A 16,201-nucleotide genomic window follows, 5' to 3' on the forward strand; every position below is an offset into this window, starting at 1 on the left:
GTGTGGCTCCAGTACCCATCCCTAATCCCTGGACCATTCTGCCCCTGGCTGTGCCCACCTCTGCTAGCCTCTTCCTGGGGGCAGGAACTGAGGCAGTCATGGGGTTTTCAGAAGTGCCGGTCCTAATCCAACTCACGGCAAAGGGAGGGGACCCCCACAAGGTGACAGTGGCTGCGGTGACCTGGGGTCATGCCTCATTTGTGGATGTGGTGTGACATGAATCAGGCCTGGCCTCTGCGGTCCCCAAAGTGGTACCTAGGGCCCCTTCTAGAGGAAGAACATGCTGGCTAGATAAGGTTCTCTCTCCCTCTGCCTCCCTAGTTCAGTTTTCCTAGCTTGTATTAGGCACTTACTGTATGCTAGGCCTGGTGTCTGGCCTAGAGGGGAAAGGGGCTCATCTCATTCAGGGAGATCACAACAGATGTTATACAAGCCCCATACCAGTGCAGTGGACAGTGCTGAGAGGTTGGGGGTGAGCATTCCAGAGGAGGTAACCCCAAAGTGAGTAGTGTTGTAAGGAAGACAAGAGCAGGGGACGGGTAGGAGGGCCTGGCAGGAAGGGGGATGAGGTTGGCAAGGGGATGGGAAGACTGTAAAAGCCACAAGTGCCAGGATGGAGAACTGGATCCCAAAGGCAGTAGGGAGCCGTGGAGGGTTCAAAGTGAGATAGGGGCCTAATGAAGGTGGCTGCATTGGAGAGGCTATCAGAAGGGCCCTGCTGCAAGCAGGGAGACTAACGGGACTGTCCCAAGGGCACAGTAAGAGGTCAGATGCCTCAGGTAGAGCCAGAACAATGGGCATAGAGCAGGAGTGAAAACGTAAGACACCAAGGCAGGGAAGTTGGCAGGGGTGCAGTTGGCCGGGGGTGGGGGTGAGGCATGAGGGTGGGAAAGCTGCCATGATGCAGGGTGCGGGGTAATGATGGAGCTCTGCATGAGTATGGGGACTCTGGAGTCTAGGAAGTGTTCTTGGAGGCAGTGGGCCAAGTTGTGGTCCAGTGTTGTCTCTGAGAGGGCCAAGATTTTCGTGAGAAGGAAGATGATTTGGGTGGTGTGGTGGTTAAAAATGGGCATGATGTTCTCAGCTATAAATACTCAGATACATATAAGTTCCAGAAGATTCTCCCCACCCACAGTCAAACCTGTATCCATGAATAGCTAGGCACACACACTTGTGCACACAGACACGCAAAGCTGTCCATGTGTGCCGAGGGTATACAGATGTGTGTGCACACCCGTGTGCAAATGGGCACGCATGCACAGATGCACGCGCTGATACCCGGAGGAACGCTCCCTCACACACGCATGTACACAGACATGGCTCACGCACACCGCAAACATACACATGTGCACACAGACTTGCACGCACGTACACACCCACAGACGCCTTCACAAACTCCCATGGTGAGGCTCCACAGCCGCTGGGCACAGGCCCTCCCAGTGCACACGGTCCCCCACACGCACGGGGAGGCGCTCCTGTGTATGCACAAAGGGGCTCTGTTCCAGGAAAAGGAGTCGTTTGGGGTTTAGTGGATTCTCGCCTGTCAGAGCTTCCATGGCACAGGGAGTTGCAGGGTCTGTGTGGTGTGGAGGGTTAGTCTATGTGTGGGGAAGAGGTTCGGGCAGGACCTCTGGGAGACAGGAGAGGAGGATCAATCTTCCAGCTTGCTTTAGAGACCCAAAGCGACCGAGCACAGAGCTCAGCTCTTGCAAAGTCGCAGACAGGTGGAAGTTTTCACCTGCCCTTCGCTGGCCCTACCCAGCTCCCCAACCCATGTTTGTCAGAATCCACTAGAATCGGGACTGGCTATGTCATGTGTGGGGCCCATGGAAAGACAAAAAATAAGAGGCTCGTTATTCACAAATAATTATGGGTTTGGTGGCCACAGAGCATCATGGGTCCTTCTAAGCATGGGGCCCTGTGCAGTTGCCCAGGGAGCCCACTCTGCCTGTATGAAGTGGGGTGATTGCAGGATTAAGTGCCAAGAACTGAGTTTGTGTGCAGTCTCCACCAGTAACTTACCAGCCCAGAGACCTTGGGCGAGTCCCTCATTGCCTCTAGGAGTCTTGTTGGCCAAGGGGAGAGATGTGCCCCTCCTCCCCCAGTGCCGGCATCCGTCTTGTCCCCAGCAGCCTGGGACAGTGGCTTCAGCTAGAGTGAGATTTAGATCCCCTCTGTCAGGCAGTGGTGTCAAGGAGGCCGTGACCTTTGACAGCCTGGTTTGTCTGTGCTTTGCCAAACCCACCAAGGGCAGAGGTGGCTGGGAGTGTCTGCTCTGTGTTTTATTTGCAGAGTCTTCTGCCTGATTGTCTTTTGCCTGCCCACCTCTGCTTGGCAGACTCGCTGTAGCTCAGATGCCATGGAGCCTTTTCTGACCCCTGCCTCTACCTCCTGACCTTTGCCCTGGGACCCTTCCAGGAGCTACCATGACCCCTTGCCCTGAGACTTCTCTACCACGTGCAGAGCTCGTTCACACCCCAACCCATCACTGAACAAGCCCTTGAGAGGTCCCCTCTTATGTGTCAGACGGGAAACAGAGGCTCAGAGGTACAGCCCGCACCCTGGCACCTGGGTGAGGGCAGGCCCGTAGCAGCCAGGGGTGCGGGCAGTGACAGCAGAAGGAGGGCCCTGGGCTCTGCTCTGGGCCAGCTTCCCATGTCAGCATTCTGGAAGACTGGCTTTTCCCCCTGGGAAAGAGCTCCAGCCTCTAGACCATTAGAGACCCCAGAGGTGTGTGGGGTGCCGAAGAGGGCCCGGTGGAGCTAGAGGGCTGGCCAGCTGGAAGAGACAAAACCCCAGCCCTGCTCCTCCCTGCGGTGACTTGGCCCCGTTCCCGCAGCCAGGAGGCCTGCAGCCAGATGTGTGTGGTTCCGAAGCATCAGGCGCAGAGGTGAGAAGGCCCCAGCTGGTCTGGGCCATAACGGCCTACAGAGGCTGGACACAGAGAGAGGGTCTCTCGTCGGGGGCATGACCGCGGGCCCGTGTAGCCGGCAGCTTGTGAACAGCACTGTGAACAGCTTTGGCCAGTACCTGCAGAAGGTCCTGACCTGATCAAAGGTACAGACTGTGGGCCGAGGCTTCGGGGTTTTCCAGCTCTGCCACTCCTCTTCGTGATGCCAGATTAGTGGCTTGACCTCTCTGTGTCTTATTTCCTCGTCATTAAAATCGGGATACTGGTAGGACCTAACTCACTGTGTTGTGAGGAATTCGGTCAACTAAGCCATGAGAATCTCGGCTGCTGTGTCTAGAATGTGGTTTGCACCCCACCGCGTGTGGGTGGATGGTGGGCAGGCAGCTGGAGGACAGCGGTAGAGCAGACCTGAGCGCTGTGGGCACACGGAGGTGGCGGAGTGGAGGGGTGACATGGCTGGTGTCATTTAAGAAAGGACATAGGGAGACAGCAGCGTTGGGGCTGGGCTGGATTCGAGTTTCATGAGATAATCACAGTTGTTGATCCCAGCTCTGTGGGCAGAGACATGGGGTGACAGCCACACTCCCTGGCCAGCCCCTCTGGCCCCTGGTTTGTAACTTTGGGTTGCCAGCATGCACACCATCAGCTGTCAGTCAGCAGACTTCCCGGGTTATATGGAGCAAGGCGGCCTTGGGGCTGGCTGCAAAGACCTTGACAGCAGGCCCGGCCGTGGCATTCCCCAGGGCCCCATGGGGCGTGCCTGTCCGTCTTCGGCACCAGCTGAGAATGCACACCCCGTTCTCCTTGCCTGGAATTTGTTGCCCGCAGCCCAGGCCCCTCCACTGCCAGCCTGGGAAGCCTGCCCTGAGCCCACATCCCTGAACCCAGCTGGAACTGGAGATCGTCTACAGCCCCCTGATCATTCTTGCCCCAGGTAGACGACTCCCAGTCAGCAGGGCAGGGCTGCTACCCTGGCAGGTCCTCCGAGCAGGACTTTGTTCAAACCTCAACCCTGCCACATACCTGCTGTGTGACCTTGAACAAGCAGCTGCCCTTCTCTGAACAGTTCTTTATGGGTACATAAAATCAGAAAGCTGGCACCCGTTGGGGGTCACAGCCTGTAGTGGTCTTCGGGGCTTTGACAGCCCAGTGAGGCTGAGACTATCTTCTAATACAGATAAGAAACTCAAAGCACAGAGAGGTTAGGAAGCATCCCCAGGATCACAGAGCTGTTGGTAGAGCTGGGATTCAGCCCAGTTTTATTTGACACCATAATATGTGTTTTCTCCACTACAGCAAACTGTGATGGGTACTTGGGTACTCCCGGGTGATCCATTCACTCTGCCAGCCAGAGCCTGCGGAACGTTTACCAGGCTCTGGTCCCGTGCTAGGCACTGGCGTCCAAAACTGAATCTGCATCTGAGAAGCTGAGTGAGCCCAGCCCTGGGCTTGGAAGTCCCAGGGTCTCCAGTGCAGGACCTGCTAGCAGGGGGCTCTCAGCAAGTGAAGGCTGAAGCAGCTGGGAGGAGCAGCTCTTCCTGGATGCTAGAGGAGGCAGCCTGGGGGACTGCCTTGAGGAGGAGGCTGGATCCCTATGCAGAATGGGAGAATAGGGTCTTTCTAGGGTCTCTGCACAACTTGGAAAGACTCGCCCTGTGGGGTGTTCAGTTGAAGAGGAAGATTCATTGAGCCACAACTGGAAGTAGGTGCTAAGGGAGCCCCTGGGGTTCTCAAAGGCTGGGCTAGTTTGACCTTGATCCTGTAGACAGTGGGGAGCCAAAAGGGCTGTCCAGCAGCAGTAGCAATTCTGAAGGCCAGGAAGGGAGGGTGGGCTTTGGCCCCCTAGGCTCCCAGCTCCACCCAGAATGGCGACAGCAGGGAGGAGCAGGGCTGGGCCTTGTTTACTCCAGCAGGCTGGAACCCCAGCTTTACCAGGCCCTCTTCTGTACTCCAGACCCCTCTGTGGCCTCTCCTAAGCCAAGGGCTGGAGCTCTTTACCAGGAGGAAAAGGCAGTCTTCCAAATTGCTGGAATAGGAAGCTGCCCCAGAGCAGAGCCCAGGAGCTGCCCTCCATTACCCCCATCCGTACCCCTGCGTGATGTGGGCCTGACCTTAACCCACGGGTGGGGTTGCAGGGAGACATGGGCGAACCTGTTGAGTAATGTGCTAGGGACGCAGAAGCCCAGAGATCAGCCCGGGGTCATCCAGCATCCCCGAGACAGGTGCAAGAGACCAGCAGGCCAGGCGAGAGGGATTTTTTTCCTGAGGGTGGGGGGGAAGGTCTGTGTCCCCCTCTGGCTCTCCCAGAGCCCCGTGTGAGCCTCGCCAGCTGGATGTGATCACCCCTGTAGGTATGCAGAGCTGCACATGTGCCGTAGGGGCCCCTGACCTCGGCTACCAACAGGGCCGGCTGGGAATTGGTAAATTACACCGAGAAGGATTCCTTGGGTGTTATTCACTCCGGGTGCTTCTCCCTCCCACTGATGTTTGCTCACCTGGCTCTGTCTGAGCTCCTGAGTCCGTCTCCCTCTGGTCCCTAAGCCACACACTTAGGATGAGAACAACCACGCCTCTGCCCTGTGTCCCAAGTCCCAAGCCTCCATGACCTTGCGGGGTGGGAGCAAACACTGGGTGCGGCCGCAAGGGTGGCATCTTCATTTGAAGCATCTAAATAGTCTTTAGAAATCATTTGGCCCAATGCCTCATGGTACAGATGGGGAAACTGAAGTGTGGCCCGGGGTGGCACGCCATGCTTTCAGCGGAGGCCGCTGCCTCCCTCAGTAGCTTTTGAAGCAGGGCAGGGGTAGAGCCTGGCAGGGCCCCAGACCCGCAGTGGGGGTGGTGACCTGGCCCTGGGGCACAGTGAAGAAAGGCAGGACCAACCCCTAAGGGCCAGGGGGCACAGAGATTAGGGCCTGGGATGTTCTGGGGGGTCTGTGGAGATCCGCCCAGAACTGGGACTGAGAACAGCCTTGGGCGCCCTCAGACCTGGCTCTGTGAAGCCTCTTTTGTCTTCCAGCTCCTGTAATCACCACCTCCTGCCAAGGCCTGGACCATGAGGGCTCCTCCTCCCATCTGTTTACCAAGAGAAAGGAGTGAGGGCTAGAGATTACTGGCCCACAGGCCAGGGTGGAGAGAATACTCTGGAGTCAGGGCCCTATTTGAAAGCTGACAAGTTACAGGGGTGAGAAAGGACAGAAGGCTCATGAAACCAGGGACCGCCCAAAGTCCTTTGTCGGCTCCCTGGGCTGAGCCACAACAGGGTGCCCAGCGCAGCCTGCAGTTTATGAGGCCAAGGATCTGGTGTGGTATCCAGAAAAAATGTCTGGGTTCCAAGGGACTCTAGGGTCAAGGAGGGCTTCCTGGAGGAAGTGGAGCTGCAGCTGGACCCTAAAGAAAGAACATGACTGTGAACTGAAAGCATTCCAAGCAAAGGGGACCAGCTAGGTCAAGGCCCTGAGGCAGGCACGTGGGGTGGGGGTGGGGGGCAGACTGTGGGGCTGGGTGGAGGGCCCAGACTGGGCAATGAAAGAAATGAGGTGGACATGCCCCCTAGAGGCCAGATGGCAGAAGGAGAAGGGAGTTTGCACTTTCCTTCTAACTTGCTAAATCCCGGAGCAGATTCCTGCCCCACTTCTGTGCCTCAGTTTCTCTCAGATCTCCCTAGAGTTTCAGACACAGTAGGGCAGTACCTCAGTAGAAGGGTCTGCCTTTGGGGAGGGTGTGGGCAAATGCCAAGATCCTAGGCTGCCTGGAAGTTGGCAGCCAAAGGCAAGGGCACTGCTGTAGGACCCAGGGCTTCTCTTTGGCTAGGGGAGAGCTGACCTCAGACTCCACGGTTTTGCCAGGAGTCTCCCCGAGCCTGGCCGGATGGGGCCTTGGGCCCCCTGGGGAAGGACCACCCCCCCACCCTTGCAATAGGCTAAGGGTCGGGCTCTCAGAGCCAACTCCAGAGCCAAGAGTCTGTGGAGTGGGCTTCCCTTGTCCTTCCTATTCTCAGGGAAGGGGGGACAGGTGGCCCTCCCCAAGGAAGGAGTCCAGGTCAGAGCGTGAGTCCCACACGCCGGCGCCAGGCCTGGGATGTGTGGAGGGCTGGGTGTGCTGGCGCCCCTCCGAGTGTGGGCCCTCCCCGTAGCCCAGGCTGAGCCCCGGTTGTGTTCGGTCCGCCTCCACTGACCCCTAGAGTCCTCTCTCAGCCTCTCCTATCCTCTCCTATCAGCGGGTTGGCAGCCACAGGCTCTTGGACACCTAGTACCCGAGATTGTGCAGATCTCCCCAGCAGTGTGCACCACGGCCAGCTCAGGCCGTCAGCCCGGGGCTGGCCTACGTTCCCGCTAGGACAACCCAGAACTCTCTTCTGCAAGAATACAGCTACCACCACTGGCAGGAAGGGCAAGTCACCCTCCTGCAAAGCCTCTTCATGACCCCAGCTCCTGTCATCCTCATAAACAATAAAATGGTGGTCTTTGTGGGGCCCATTTTGTAGAAACTGCACTTTGGGAAGAGAGGCAGGAGTTTGGGTCAGGGTTACACACACGCTGCTGAGCAAGAGCTCAAATCTAGGGTCCCAGGCCCCAGTCAAGCTCCTCTGGGGACCAAGCCCATGTTTTCTGTTCGTGGCCAAAAGGCAGATGCACCAGGGCCTAGGGAGAGGAGGTGGAGGAGGAAGGGAGACCCCCTGGGAGCCCGGCGGCCGGGGAGCCAAGGACAAAGACGCCAGTCATGTCTCTCTTCCTTGGCTCCAGCTACTTTAACTGGCTGGGTCTGCCAGTGTACTGACATTTACCTGGTGGGGAGGAGGGCCTCCTTCCTCTTGAATCAAGATGCTAAAAATAACCGGGCCCAGCTTCCCAGGGCCCCTGCCCAGCTAGCGCCTGCCTGCCCACCTCGGCGACCTTTCTCCTGGGCGCTGTGAGCTAATTGCTTTGTGAGCACGCAGTTGCTGGTGCCTAGGACTTCCTTGGGGTCACAGCAGGAAGGGCATTGCGCACTCAGCTTTGAAAACTGAAGAGGGGTCTCTGCCAGGCCTACCTGACCCCCAGGTATTGGGGTGATGGGCCACTCCCTGAACCCTGGCACTCACCCCCCTTTCCCCTGCATTCCCCTGGCCCCCCTACCCCTGCATGCTTGGACCCCTTCCCTGAGCTGCCAGAGTTTCCCCTGGGCTCCCTAAATTCTAGGGGGAGGGGGAGCTGTGCCCCTCATCCTCAGAATTCTTGGGTGCTCATCTGAAGTCCTACCATGGACCTACAAGCCGTGTCCTCCTGCCCCCATGCTGCTTGTTCATCCTTTCCCATCAGCCGCTGAGAGGAGACCAGACATTGGAGACGGACATGTTTAAATCCAGCTGGGCAACCTTAGCAAGTTTCTGAGCCTCTATATTCTCATCTCTGAAATGGGCATCCTACGTGATCCTGTGTTTTTATAAGAATGAAATGAGGTCACTTGTAGAAAGTGCCAGACCAGAGAGCTGGGCCCCCGGGGCCACCAGGAGGCCTCTGGGGGGTACCTCTGGGGGCTTCCCTCTCTCTCACTAAGGTATCCATAGACCCTAGGAACCTAATAAATTTGGTGAATGTGTTTGGACCAGAAGGGGAAGGACTGAGGACCAGGGACTTGGTCTCCCTGAGAACAGGGGTCCCTTGCCTGTTCCTGCCACACCTGCCCAGCCTGTGTATTTGTCCAGCATAAGCAGAATTGTGTTGACCCTGGCCTACAGGTCCCCCACTGTGGGGCCTGCCCAGTGGAAATAGAAGTGGTTTTCTGGGCTCTGTACTTGCCAGCTGTGAGAACCTGGGCTGGGGGCCGAGCTCCTCCATGCCTTGGTTTCTCCTGTGAAAATGGCCCCTGCCCCATAATCATGGTGAGGTTAAATAGCGCACATGTACTGGGCTTAGATGGGGGTCTGGCCTTGGGCGAGCATTCAGTGGGTACTAGTCGGTCCTCACGGTGGGAAGGTACTGGAAGCGGTCAGTGACAGTAACGGGCACATGCATACACGATTTCATCCTGTCTTCATGACGGCTGTACACGAGGTGCTCTGACAAGCTCTATGTTCCAGATGAGGAAACTGAGGCACAGAGAGGTCACATACAGTCTGAAAGTGGTAGAACTAAAAACTGGAATTTACATTCACCTCCGCTAGGGTGAACGACGGTTAGGGTTTGCCTGGGACCACCCCAGTTTTTAGTACTGGGAGTTCCATATCCCATGTACCACTCCATTCCAGGCACCCCAGAACAGCTGACCATGCTAGCCCTATCTAAATCCTAGGCCCCCCAGACCCTCTGGACCCCCTCCTTGGCTTCAGGGGTGGCTGGTACATTCTGGGTTATTCAGGAGCTCCCGCCGGGTCCCCTCCCCCACATCCTAGATCCCTCTTCTAAACTGATCCTCCTTGCCCATCCCCCACAGCCTGGCTGCAGCTCCCCCAACCCCCCACCAGCTTCCTCTTCTCCCTCCCTCCCATCTGCCAGCAGGAGGGGTGCGGCCGTCCCCCACCACTCTGGCATCTCTGCTCCTGACTTTCTAGAGATGCTCTGGAGACTTCTTCCTTAAAAGAGGGAAGGCAGAGCGAGCCCCCGCCCCCAGTCCTGGCCCAGGCAGCCCGGCGAGACTGCACTGGCCCTTCCGGTGAATTGATAGAGAACACTGCTGACAAAGGAGAAAGGTCAGCAGGGGGACAGAGCCGAGGTGGTGACAGCCTGCCAGCCAGCAGTGTCCCCCCAAGTCAGGACTTCCTAGCGGGAGGGGCCCAGTGCTCCTTGGGGTTCTGGTCAATTCCTGTTGACTCGGTTCAGCCACTGGTTTTAGCACAGCTGAATGTCCCAGCCCCAGAGGGCTGGGGGAGATGCCCGGGTCATCCTGGACACCTTCCCTCCCTCACTCCCACCTCCAACAGTCAGTTCAACCCCCTGACCCATCTCCGGACCTGGGTCCCTCTCACCACCCCCACCTTCTGCTGGCTTTGAGGGTCTTATCCTCTTCTTGCCTCGCCATGACTCACCTCTGTCCGGCCGTCTGCTGCCCTCCCCGGCTTCCCACTGTCAGCAGGAATGAAGTCCAAATTCTGAAACTGACATTAAAGCCCTTTTTGAGCTCGGTGAGGCTGCCTCAAGCTGCCAGGCCTCCGCTGAGGACTTCAGCCTGCCTATGCTCTCCCAACCCTCAGACACTGGGTTGAACCTCTCCAGCCCTCCTCCCAGCTTGGGTGTCTCTCCCCCCGCCACAGACATGTCTTTCTAGGACCTGGCCCGCCGCTTTCCTCCCTAGGATCCCTGCCCTCTGGGGGAGGTTGGAAGAGCTCTTCTGTGAGGTCGGAGAGTGCCCTGAGTGCCAGGCCTGCTCTGCTCCTGGCGCTCCTGCCTCACCCAGGCTGCAGGGCCAAAGCCTGTAGCAAGAGCCTATGACCCCACGCCATCCCTTAGACTTTCCCTTGAGCCATCCAGTGCACCTCATACCCTAGCTGCAGAGAGCAGGGGCCGTGTCTCCCCAGTTCATGTAGAGGTCAAGCCCCAGTGAGGGCGGGAGGTACACTGAATAGTGCACAGGCCCTGGGATCTGACCCCACCTCCATCACTTAACTGGCTGTGTGACCTTGGGCACTCACTTAACCTCTCTGAGCCTGAGTGGTACCATTTGTGGGATATGGGTAGTATCCTTCATAGGAGGCTGAGAGTCAGTGTGGTGACGGGTGTTGAGTATTTGTGGGGCCCTGGGACATCTTAAGGATCAATAAAGTTATCTCTCATCATTACCATCAGAGTGGGCAGCTCCCCTATTCATGAGATTAGGGGCTCCTCCTGGTTATTTGAATGGACATTCCATTTCTGCCCCCTTACTGTCACTTCTTTGCCCTTCATCCTGTCCCAGCACTGCTCCCCCACATCTCCTAAGACCCCAGGAAGCGCAGACCTCCCTGGTTCCAGGTTGTCTCCTGCATGCCTGCCTTACCCACCCTGTCTTCACAGGATGCCTTCAGAGCGGGGACCAGGATTTACTCTCGATTTCTCCCATGGCCCCTCACAGGTACCTACTAAGAGTCTGTTGGGTTGAACCGATGTTCACCAAGCCAAAGTCACCTCTAAGAACAACACAACAGTGAGCAGCCGGCCCCTGGGCTCATCCTCGGGCTGCCGAGGGGCATTTCCGAGAGTGGGTGTGAGCTGCCTGGCGTCCGGTGACAGAGGACAAGGGATACCGCCTGGCCTCACCCCTCTGTTTGGGGAGGAGACTGAGGCAGTGCTGGGGTTTGACTGCTGCCTTGTAAGGTGTTTCCAGGCTGGTGCCTCTCCCCGTCCTCTGAACTGTCTTGTTTGCCTGGGTCTTTTCCCCACCCCCACGGTTTTCTGTTAAATTGTGTTATTATATTTAAACAAATCAATTCCACTGCAGAGTTTTCCTGTCCTAATGATGAGTTTGCAGCACAAATGCCATTGATTTCTCACAGTCCTGAAAACCAGTTGATGAATAGCACCGGGCTTGTCTTTGGAGAGGCACTTAGAGCAGCTCTGTGCGCCTCTCTCTGCTCCCCCACTTGCACGGGCCCCCCCATCACGACCCCACCCCACCCCGCCTCTCGGGGTCCAGCGACAAAAGGACACCCCCGGCGCCGCCAGGGGTGGAATGTCATCGCAAGGAGCCGGCCTCTTGTGCTGGTAAAACAATCACAGTGCAGATTCTTATTGATTTTGGCCAAAGGCAGGAGCGCAGCCTACAGAGCAGAGAAGTGGTGAGGGTGTGATCTTCGTCTTCCCTTACAAGTTCAGAGCTCTGTCCCCAGTGACGACGGCTTGCAGCTCAGGCGCCATTTCCAGACCGGGATGGGACTGCTTTGTACAGGGATGGTATAGAGGTTGGAAAGCTGGCCAGGCTAGGGAGCATGAGGGTCCCCCCTTTGTGTAATCCTTCAGAAACCCCGCTGCTGGAAGTCCCTACCCAGGGCTTTGCCTTGCGGATTGCTGCCCAGGGCTTGTCTGAGCTTTTGAATGGCCCCGGGTTTGGGTGCATGGGTAGCTTATTGCTCCCAGTTTAGACACGGTCAGCCTAAGTCGAGGGCGGTCACTGGTGGTGAGGAGGGAAGGGCTGCTGGCCAGCTGCAGCCAGAGGCTCCCCAGGGCCCCAGTGCCCCAACTGTCTTCCTACAGGGTTAATGACAGGAAGTTCCTCTGACTCTTAGGCTTTCTGCTGTCCCTTCACCTGCTCCTGAGCTTTTGGACTGTGGAAAGCAGGTTGTCAGCTGGAAGGGCCTTAGGTGGTTATCATTCAGGGTCTCAGTTCAACTCTTGGTGGCATGCCTCACAAGCCCATGCACTGGGCTGGGGCAGGGCAGGAGGGAGCAGTAGGGACTGTGGCAGATGAGGTCGCCTGCCTCCCTTAAGTCCCTGAGAGCACATAGGCTTTAGTGACCCCAGGCACATCACACTATATGGGATTGGCACTGTGGGCCAAACTGGTCACTGCCTATCCCCCATTCTCTTACAGGTCTTTGTTTTGGAGACAAGAATATGTGGCCTGGAGTTAGGAGTGGCTCCTCAAGGTCACAGCACAAGGCCACACAGCTAGGACTGGAGTCTGGGAGGGGGTGGGGCCTCCGGTAGTACTGTCGCCCCTCCCCCGGGCTTGGTGAGGCCACCCCAGCATTCAAGGTTAGGGGGCAGGGCACGGTGCTCCGTTCTAGGACAGGCAGGCCTCTTGCTCCAGAGATTCAAGAGTAGCCCAGCATGTCCCCCTTCCTGTCACTTTCAGAGCAGTCACCCACCCTCCGCCCTGCAGACAAACCTCCTGTCCCTTATAATCAGGTTAGCCTCCTGCTCTGTGCTCACTCAGCTGAGCTGAACCAGCTGCCTCTGATGGTCTGTGGCCTTCCCCTCTCCCTAGCTCTGGGGTTGGGGGAGGGGAAGCCAAGAAATGAGCTGGGAGTGGGAAGGGGCTGCCCCACTCTCTCCATTCAGACCTTGCCATGGTTTCCAGGATCAAGTCTAAACCTGTTCTTAGCCTGGCATCTAGGACCGGCTGCAATTAGGCCCTGCTTATTTCCTTAGCCTCCACACCCTTGATACAGTCTTTCCTACAGTCATGGGATGCTATTTCCCACCTCCCTGTCTTTGCACATGTGGCTCCTTTTGTTACTTCCCACCGTCTCAGAAAACTCCTATGCATCCTTCAAAACCCAGCTCTTACCTCTTCCTCTGGGCTGCCTCCTCTGAGGACTCCTGCCTCTGTACTACCACTGGGTTCTCCACTGGTCTGAAATGTAATCCCAGTGTTTGGGTACTTTATTCTGCACCTTGTTCTCCTGAGTTTCTGGAGGAAATGGGCAATATTCTAGAAGAGTATGTCTCTGGGTGCAGGACAGAGAATACTCAGTGAAGGAAGAGGGCCAGCAAAGAAGAGAGAGGTAGGAACCAGGGGAGGGAAAGAGACAGAAGTGCACAGAACAGCTGTTCTCAGACCCTCCATGCAGCTCTAGCCTACTTCCTGTCAGGGAAGCCATTCCCAGTGACACATGCAGGGCCTGAAATAGACACGTGGGGGCCTTGGTGGTACACTTCCAGAGCCCAGCACTAAGCACGAAGCACCCCTCCATTCCTTGGGCACTGAAACCCCTCTCCTCCCAGCGCCCTGCCCCTGCAACCAAGACCCCCTCCCTCAGCAATGCCCAGGCCTCGTCCCTCTGTTTCTGCTAACTTTGTTTTATAAATAAACTATATAAATAGGCCCCTCTGATTCCTCGGCGCGCACGCTTAAGGACTAGGGCACGGCTGCAGGCATAATTGTGCTACCAAATCCATCAGCTGCCTAATTACCATTTATTTTGCATTTATTTCTGCTAATTAAAAAGAGAGAAACTCCTAACAACTTTTACGTAAATACTATATTTGTTCTATGTAAAGATGGGATGCTAATTTGCTGGTGATTAGCTGATTATCTAATTTTGTAGCTGTCACACAGGATGGCCCTGTCTCCCCTTGGCACCCCAGAAGTCGCTTGAGGCCCCTGATCAGGTGTGGGAGGGATGGGTCAAGGGAGGTCTCCGTTGGCGGTGAGAAGAACTGCCTGGGACCCGGAGGTCACCATGGTTCAGAGAGGCTGAGAGGAACCTTTGGCTCATTCACAGTTTCTGTACAGATGCAGACACTGAGGCCCAGAGAGGTCTAGCATCCCCTAATAAAGAGATAGACCCCTGCCCCACATGTTTGGGGCTCCCCCTCCAGGGCTCCTCTGGCTGCATCGTGCTTGGGTCAGGAGGACTCAGTAGGAGATGGCTTTATCTGCAGCTAGGAAATATCGGGACCAAACTCCAGGCCCAACAGAGAGAAGATGTAGTCTGGTCTGAGCCGATTGCCAACCAAACCTTCTGTGTACCTTTCTGGAACTTACACCTCCTCCCATTTCACCATCCAGCACAGGGCTCTGCTCTCACAGCCCCCTGAGCATACCTCCAGAGGCTCGCCCCCCCCAAGTCTTGGCCAGCTCCCCCAGGACCTGCCTGCACACAGTATTGTGCCTCAAGCTCGGTGGGCTACCAGGGCCTGTGTGAGTGTCTTAATTTCAGATCTTAATGTTACATATTTATCCTTATGGAAATTAGAAAAACATATGATTAGTATAGGAAACCCATGATTTCACACAGTATTGCTTTGAATGAGAGTATGTAAAAAGAAAGTGATTTCAATAACAATACATAAATTATTTAGATAGAACACGGATGAGACTTAAAGTATCTGGTAACTGAAGTTGGGGACATGCTCAGGGAGGGTCTGAGAGCACCAGGTCACAGGAGGCCAGGCGGGCGAGGCCAGGGTCGGTGGCAGGGACCTGAGGTCAGGGTTGGCCAGGCCCTGGCCTGCAGGCCACCACTGCCCCCCCATCCCACATCCAGGCCGGCAGTATCCCTGGATCACGTTGTTCTCACTGCTATCAGTAGGAATTAGCCCACCACAGAGGAAGCATTTGCCCCCAGAAGCAGTCTAAAAGGACTCTGGTTCAGGGAGGCGGGAAGTCAGACTCTGCTCCATCTTGCACAGAGTGACCAGCTGTGGCTAAGTGATTCCGAGGGGACTTTCTGACCAACCAGCTCCCCGGGCCTTGGCGGACAAGACCCTGGCTGACCTTCCACTCTCTTTTTCCTGAACAGTCTGAACATGGCCCTTTCTGGATATAAAGGCGGAATGACTAACGAGGCCAGCTGTCCTGTGGGTGGCCAGAGAGTTCAGGACCATGGTTGGTATGGCCTGTTGGAAATCTCGGAAACCAGAGACCCATCCTGGCCACTGTTCTCTGGAGCCTCAGCCTCACCCTCCGTAAAATGGGAGGTGATGGTGGTTTGCTCCCAGGGTTGCCAAAAGGGTTCTGAGGGCCATGGGCCAAGCGTCCCTCAGAGAAGCGCTCCGCACAGCTGGTGGTGAGCCCAGTCACCCGCCCGGGGCCCCCCTCAGCCACCCGCCGCCGCCACAGTGTCTATGTGAGGTGACGGCTGCCAGAGATCTCGCGCTCATCTGCCCTTTTATCGCCCTGAACACAATCAGGGGAAGCCTGGAAGGCTGGGGCGCGGGCAGATGGAAAACAGAGAGAGAAAACAAAGGGCCTGCTCCAAGGAGGCCAAAAGGCAGGGTTGTGTCCTCGCTCTGCTGTGGCCTGGCCAGCCGGTCCCACCAGCACCAGGCCTTGACTGCCCCTGGGGCTGCTGGCGACCTGCCCCACCCCTACAGAGACTGGCCTTGGGCCTCACGCAGGGTCACCGCTCCCTGGGTGGCCCTGGGGAAGCCATGTTTCTCGTGTCTATAAGATGAAGGAGTTGGACAGCATGCTACGTGACCTTCAGCAAAGCCCCCTCCTCACCCTTGACTCACGGTCTCTTTGGGTGGGCCCAGCCCATCTCCAGGATACCTCCCCAGCCCCAGGAAGTCAGTGGGGTGCCCACTTCTGCCCATTGAGAGGACCCCAGCATGCTCTGAACAAAGCGAGAAAGTGGGGGGGGGGCCCTGTTTACTGTCACAAGGTTGGTGCTGGCACGTGAGGATTTGTGCGGAATGAATGGTTTACGCAGAGGGGACTTCACACAGTGTCCACCCTTGGTCTCCGCTGCTGTCCGAGGCTCTGCAGGTCAGAGAAAAGGTTCCTGGGCCCTCCAGAGCAGGACCCGGGAACACTGGTTGCAGGCTCATACCTGCACCAGTGCTGGGCTGTCGGGGTTCATATCCTGCCTGTGTGACCGCGGGCTGGTTTCTGAACCTTGCTGTGACTGTGTCCTCGCCTATTAAAATAGGCAGGGTACCTACCTTGTAG

The 16,201-nt window shown here is 56.8% G+C and overlaps 1 protein-coding gene across 5 annotated transcripts in view; it reads left to right on the top strand.

Annotated features, from left to right (window-relative positions):
• ZMIZ1 (zinc finger MIZ-type containing 1) overlaps nucleotides 1-16,201 on the top strand; it is a 232,646-nt gene that overhangs the window by 46,975 nt on the left and 169,470 nt on the right. The window lies entirely within an intron of this gene.

Source organism: Mustela erminea, chromosome 14 (genome assembly GCF_009829155.1).
Source record: "Mustela erminea isolate mMusErm1 chromosome 14, mMusErm1.Pri, whole genome shotgun sequence".
Lineage (NCBI taxonomy): Eukaryota > Metazoa > Chordata > Mammalia > Carnivora > Mustelidae > Mustela > Mustela erminea.